A 6,262-nucleotide genomic window follows, 5' to 3' on the forward strand; every position below is an offset into this window, starting at 1 on the left:
ACCATGTCAGCAGAGATGCTGTAGAGCCAGGGAACCAGGCCAGCAGAGCTGTTGTACAGCCAGAGATCCAGGTCAGCAGAGCTGCTGTAGAGCCACAGATCCAGGTCAGCATAGCTGCTGTAGAGCCAGAAAACCATGCCAGCAGAGCTGCTGTAGAGCCAGAGAACCAGGTCAGCAGAGCTGCTATAGAGCCAGAGAACCAGGTCAGCAGAGCTGCTGTAGAGTCAGAGAAACAGGTCAGCAGAGCTGCTTTGGAGCCAGAGAACCAGGTCAGCAGAGCCGCTGTAGAGCCGGAGAACCAGGTCAGCAGAGCTGCTGTACAGCCAGAGAACAAGGTCAGCAGAGCTGCTCTAGAGCCAGAGAACTAGTTCAGCAGAGCTGCTGTAGATTCAGAGAATTAGGTCAGAAGAGCTGCTCTAGAGCCACAGAACCAGGTCAACAGAGCTGCTTTAGAGCCAGAGAACCAGGTCAGCAGAGCTTCTGTGGAGCCAGAGAACCAGGTCAGCAGAGACGTTGTAGAGCTAGAGAACCAGGTCAGCAGAGCTGTTCTAGAGCCAGAGAACTAGGTCAGCAGAGCTGCAGTAGAGCCAGAGAACCAGGTCAGCAGAGCTACTTTTGAGCCAGAGAACTAGGTCAAAAGAGCCGCTGTAGAGCCAGAGAACCAGGTCAGCAGAGCTGCTTTAGTGCTTTAGAGCCAGAGAAACAGGTCAGAAGAGCCGTTGTAGAGCCAGAGACCCAGATCAGCAGAGCTGCTGAAAAGCCAGAGAACCAGGTCAGCAAAGCTGTTGTAGAGCCAGAGATCCAGGTCATCAGAGCTGCTCTAGAGCCAGAGAACTAGGTCAACAGAGCTGCTATAGAGACAGAGAACCAGGGCAGCAGAGCCGCTCTAGATCCAGAGAAACAGGTCAGCATAGCTGTTTTAGAGCCAGAGAACCAGGTCAGCAGAGCCGCTGTAGAGCCAGAGAACCAGGTCAGCAGAGCTGCTGTAGAGCCAGAGAACCAGGTCAGCAGAGCCGTTGTAGAGACAGAGAACCAGGTCAGCAGAGCAGCTCTAGAGCCAAATAACTAGGTCAGCAATGCTGCTGTAGAGCCACAGAACCAGGTCAGTAGAGCCGCTCTAGAGCCAGAGAACCAGGTCAGCAGAGCTGCTTTAGAGCTAGAGAACCAGGTCAGCAGAGCCGCTGTAGAGCCAGAGAACCAGGTCAGCAGAGCTACTCTAGAGACTGAGAAACAGGACAGCTGATCCGATGTAGAGCCAGAGAACCAGGTCAGCAGAGCCGTTGTAGAGCCAGAGAACCAGGTCAGCAGAGATGCTGTAGAGCCAGGGACCCAGGCCAGCAGAGCTGTTGTACAGCCAGAGAACCAGGTCAGCAAAGCTGCTGTAGAGCCACAGAACCAGGTCAGCATAGTTGCTGTAGAGCCAGAAAACCTGGCCAGCAGAGCTGCTGTAGAGCCAGAGAACCAGGTCAGCAGAGCTGCTGTAGAGTCAGAGAAACAGGTCAGCAGAGCTGCTTTGGAGCCAGAGAACCAGGTCAGCAGAGCCGCTGTAGAGCCAGAGAACCAGGTCAGAAGAGCTGCTCTAGAGCCAGAGAAATAGTTCAGCAGAGCTGCTGTAGATTCAGAGAATTAGGTCAGTAGAGCTGCTCTAGAGCCACAGAACCAGGTCAACAGAGCTGCTTTAGAGCCAGAGAACCAGGTCAGCAGAGCCGTTGTAGAGCCAGAGAACCAGGTCAGTAGAGCCGTGGTAGAGCCAGAGAACCAGGTCAGCAGAGCTGCTCTAGAGCCAAAGAACTAGTTAAGCAGGGCTGCTGTAGAGCCAGAGAACCACGTCAGCAGAGCCACTGTAGAGCCAGAGAACCAGGTCAGCAGAGGTGCTCTAGAGCCAGAGAACCAGGTCAGCAGAGCTACTTTAGAGCCAGAGAACTAGGTCAACAGAGTCGCTGTAGAGCCAGAGAACCAGGTCAGCAGAGCTGCTTTAGAGCCAGAGAAACAGGTCAGAAGAGCCGCTGTAGAGCCAGAGAACCAGGTCAGAAGAGCTGCTCTAGGGCCAGATAACTAGTTCAGCAGAGCTGCTGTAGATTCAGAGAATTAGGTCAGCAGAGCTGCTGAATAGCCAGAGAACCAGGTCAGCAAAGCTGTTGTAGAGCCAGAGATCCAGGTCATCAGAGCTGCTCTAGAGCCAGAGAACTAGGTCAGCAGAGCTGCTGTACAGGCACAGAACCAGGGCAGCAGAGCCGCTCTAGAGCCAGAAAACCAGGTCAGCAGAGCTGCTTTAGAGCCCGAGAACCAGGTCAGCAGAGCTGCTTTAGAGCCTGAGAACCAGGTCAGCAGAGCCTCTGTAGAGACAGAGAACCAGGTCAGCAGAGCTGCTCTAGAGACTGAGAACCAGGTCATCAGATCCGATGTAGAGCCATAGAACCAGGTCAGCAGAGCTGCTGTAGAGTCAGAGAAACAGGTCAGCAGAGCTGCTTTGGAGCCAGAGAACCAGGTCAGCAGAGCCGCTGTAGAGCCGGAGAACCAGGTCAGCAGAGCTGCTGTACAGCCAGAGAACAAGGTCAGCAGAGCTGCTCTAGAGCCAGAGAACTGTTTCAGCAGAGCTGCTGTAGATTCAGAGAACTAGGTCAGCAGAGCTGCTCTAGAGCCACAGAACCAGGTCAACAGAGCTGCTTTAGAGCCAGAGAACCAGGTCAGCAGAGCTTCTGTGGAGCCAGAGAACCAGGTCAGCAGAGACGTTGTAGAGCTAGAGAACCAGGTCAGCAGAGATGTTCTAGAGCCAGAGAACTAGGTCAGCAGAGCTGCAGTAGAGCCAGAGAACGAGGTCAGCAGAGCTACTTTTGAGCCAGAGAACTAGGTCAAAAGAGCCGCTGTAGAGCCAGAGAACCAGGTCAGCAGAGCTGCTTCAGAGCCAGAGAAACAGGACAGAAGAGCCGTTCTAGAGCCAGAGAACCAGATCAGCAGAGCTGCTGAATAGCCAGAGAACCAGGTCAGCAAAGCTGTTGTAGAGACAGAGATCCAGGTCATCAGAGCTGCTCTAGAGCCAGAGAACTAGGTCAACAGAGCTGCTGTAGAGACAGAGAACCAGGGCAGCAGAGCCGCTCTAGATCCAGAGAAACAGGTCAGCATAGCTGTTTTAGAGCCAGAGAACCAGGTCAGCAGAGCCGCTGTAGAGCCAGAGAACCAGGTCAGCAGAGCTGCTGTAGAGCCAGAGAACCAGGTCAGCAGAGCCGTTGTAGAGCCAGAGAACCAAGTCAGCAGAGCAGCTCTAGAGCCAAAAAACTAGGTCAGCAATGCTCCTGTAGAGCCACAGAACCAGGTCAGTAGAGCCGCTCTAGAGCCAGAGAACCAGGTCAGCAGAGCTGCTTTAGAGCTAGAGAACAAGGTCAGCAGAGCCGCTGTAGAGCCAGAGAACCAGGTCAGCAGAGCTACTCTAGAGACTGAGAAACAGGACAGCTGATCCGATGTAGAGCCAGAGATCCAGGTCAGCAGAGCCGTTGTAGAGCCAGAGAACCAGGTCAGCAGAGATGCTGTAGAGCCAGGGACCCAGGCCAGCAGAGCTGTTGTACAGCCAGAGAACCAGGTCAGCAGAGCTGCTGTAGAGCCACAGAACCAGGTCAGCATAGTTGCTGTAGAGCCAGAAAACCTGGCCAGCAGAGCTGCTGTAGAGCCAGAGAACCAGGTCAGCAGAGCTGCTGTAGAGTCAGAGAAACAGGTCAGCAGAGCTGCTTTGGAGCCAGAGAACCAGGTCAGCAGAGCCGCTGTAGAGCCAGAGAACCAGGTCAGAAGAGCTGCTCTAGGGCCAGAGAACTAGTTCAGCAGAGCTGCTGTAGATTCAGAGAATTAGGTCAGCAGAGCTGCTCTAGAGCCACAGAACCAGGTCAGCAGAGCCGTTGTAGAGCCAGAGAACCAGGTCAGTAGAGCCGTTGTAGAGCCAGAGAACCAGGTCAGCAGAGCTGCTCTAGAGCCAAAGAACTAGTTAAGCAGGGCTGCTGTAGAGCCAGAGAACCACGTTAGCAGAGCCGCTGTAGAGCCAGAGAACCAGGTCAGCAGAGGTGCTCTAGAGCCAGAGAACCAGGTCAGCAGAGCTACTTTAGAGCCAGAGAACTAGGTCAACAGAGCCGCTGTAGAGCCAGAGAACCAGGTCAGCAGAGCTGCTTTAGAGCCAGAGAAACAGGTCAGAAGAGCCGCTGTAGAGCCACAGAACCAGGTCAGTAGAGCCGCTCTAGAGCCAGAGAACCAGGTCAGCAGAGCTGCTTTAGAGCTAGAGAACCAGGTCAGCAGAGCCGCTGTAGAGCCAGAGAACCAGGTCAGCAGAGCTACTCTAGAGACTGAGAAACAGGACAGCTGATCCGATGTAGAGCCAGAGAACCAGGTCAGCAGAGCCGTTGTAGAGCCAGAGAACCAGGTCAGCAGAGATGCTGTAGAGCCAGGGACCCAGGCCAGCAGAGCTGTTGTACAGCCAGAGAACCAGGTCAGCAGAGCTGCTGTAGAGCCACAGAACCAGGTCAGCATAGTTGCTGTAGAGCCAGAAAACCTGGCCAGCAGAGCTGCTGTAGAGCCAGAGAACCAGGTCAGCAGAGCTGCTGTAGAGTCAGAGAAACAGGTCAGCAGAGCTGCTTTGGAGCCAGAGAACCAGGTCAGCAGAGCCGCTGTAGAGCCAGAGAACCAGGTCAGAAGAGCTGCTCTAGAGCCAGAGAAATAGTTCAGCAGAGCTGCTGTAGATTCAGAGAATTAGGTCAGTAGAGCTGCTCTAGAGCCACAGAACCAGGTCAACAGAGCTGCTTTAGAGCCAGAGAACCAGGTCAGCAGAGCCGTTGTAGAGCCAGAGAACCAGGTCAGTAGAGCCGTGGTAGAGCCAGAGAACCAGGTCAGCAGAGCTGCTCTAGAGCCAAAGAACTAGTTAAGCAGGGCTGCTGTAGAGCCAGAGAACCACGTCAGCAGAGCCACTGTAGAGCCAGAGAACCAGGTCAGCAGAGGTGCTCTAGAGCCAGAGAACCAGGTCAGCAGAGCTACTTTAGAGCCAGAGAACTAGGTCAACAGAGTCGCTGTAGAGCCAGAGAACCAGGTCAGCAGAGCTGCTTTAGAGCCAGAGAAACAGGTCAGAAGAGCCGCTGTAGAGCCAGAGAACCAGGTCAGAAGAGCTGCTCTAGAGCCAGATAACTAGTTCAGCAGAGCTGCTGTAGATTCAGAGAATTAGGTCAGCAGAGCTGCTGAATAGCCAGAGAACCAGGTCAGCAAAGCTGTTGTAGAGCCAGAGATCCAGGTCATCAGAGCTGCTCTAGAGCCAGAGAACTAGGTCAGCAGAGCTGCTGTACAGGCACAGAACCAGGGCAGCAGAGCCGCTCTAGAGCCAGAAAACCAGGTCAGCAGAGCTGCTTTAGAGCCCGAGAACCAGGTCAGCAGAGCTGCTTTAGAGCCTGAGAACCAGGTCAGCAGAGCCTCTGTAGAGACAGAGAACCAGGTCAGCAGAGCTGCTCTAGAGACTGAGAACCAGGTCATCAGATCCGATGTAGAGCCATAGAACCAGGTCAGCAGAGCTGCTGTAGAGTCAGAGAAACAGGTCAGCAGAGCTGCTTTGGAGCCAGAGAACCAGGTCAGCAGAGCCGCTGTAGAGCCGGAGAACCAGGTCAGCAGAGCTGCTGTACAGCCAGAGAACAAGGTCAGCAGAGCTGCTCTAGAGCCAGAGAACTGTTTCAGCAGAGCTGCTGTAGATTCAGAGAACTAGGTCAGCAGAGCTGCTCTAGAGCCACAGAACCAGGTCAACAGAGCTGCTTTAGAGCCAGAGAACCAGGTCAGCAGAGCTTCTGTGGAGCCAGAGAACCAGGTCAGCAGAGACGTTGTAGAGCTAGAGAACCAGGTCAGCAGAGCTGTTCTAGAGCCAGAGAACTAGGTCAGCAGAGCTGCAGTAGAGCCAGAGAACCAGGTCAGCAGAGCTACTTTTGAGCCAGAGAACTAGGTCAAAAGAGCCGCTGTAGAGCCAGAGAACCAGGTCAGCAGAGCTGCTTCAGAGCCAAAGAAACAGGACAGAAGAGCCGTTCTAGAGCCAGAGAACCAGATCAGCAGAGCTGCTGAATAGCCAGAGAACCAGGTCAGCAAAGCTGTTGTAGAGCCAGAGATCCAGGTCATCAGAGCTGCTCTAGAGCCAGAGAACTAGGTCAACAGAGCTGCTGTAGAGACAGAGAACCAGGGCAGCAGAGCCACTCTAGATCCAGAGAAACAGGTCAGCATAGCTGTTTTAGAGCCAGAGAACCAGGTCAGCAGAGCC

The sequence above is a fragment of the Triturus cristatus genome, chromosome 1_1 (genome assembly GCF_964204655.1).
Source record: "Triturus cristatus chromosome 1_1, aTriCri1.1, whole genome shotgun sequence".
Taxonomy (NCBI): domain Eukaryota; kingdom Metazoa; phylum Chordata; class Amphibia; order Caudata; family Salamandridae; genus Triturus; species Triturus cristatus.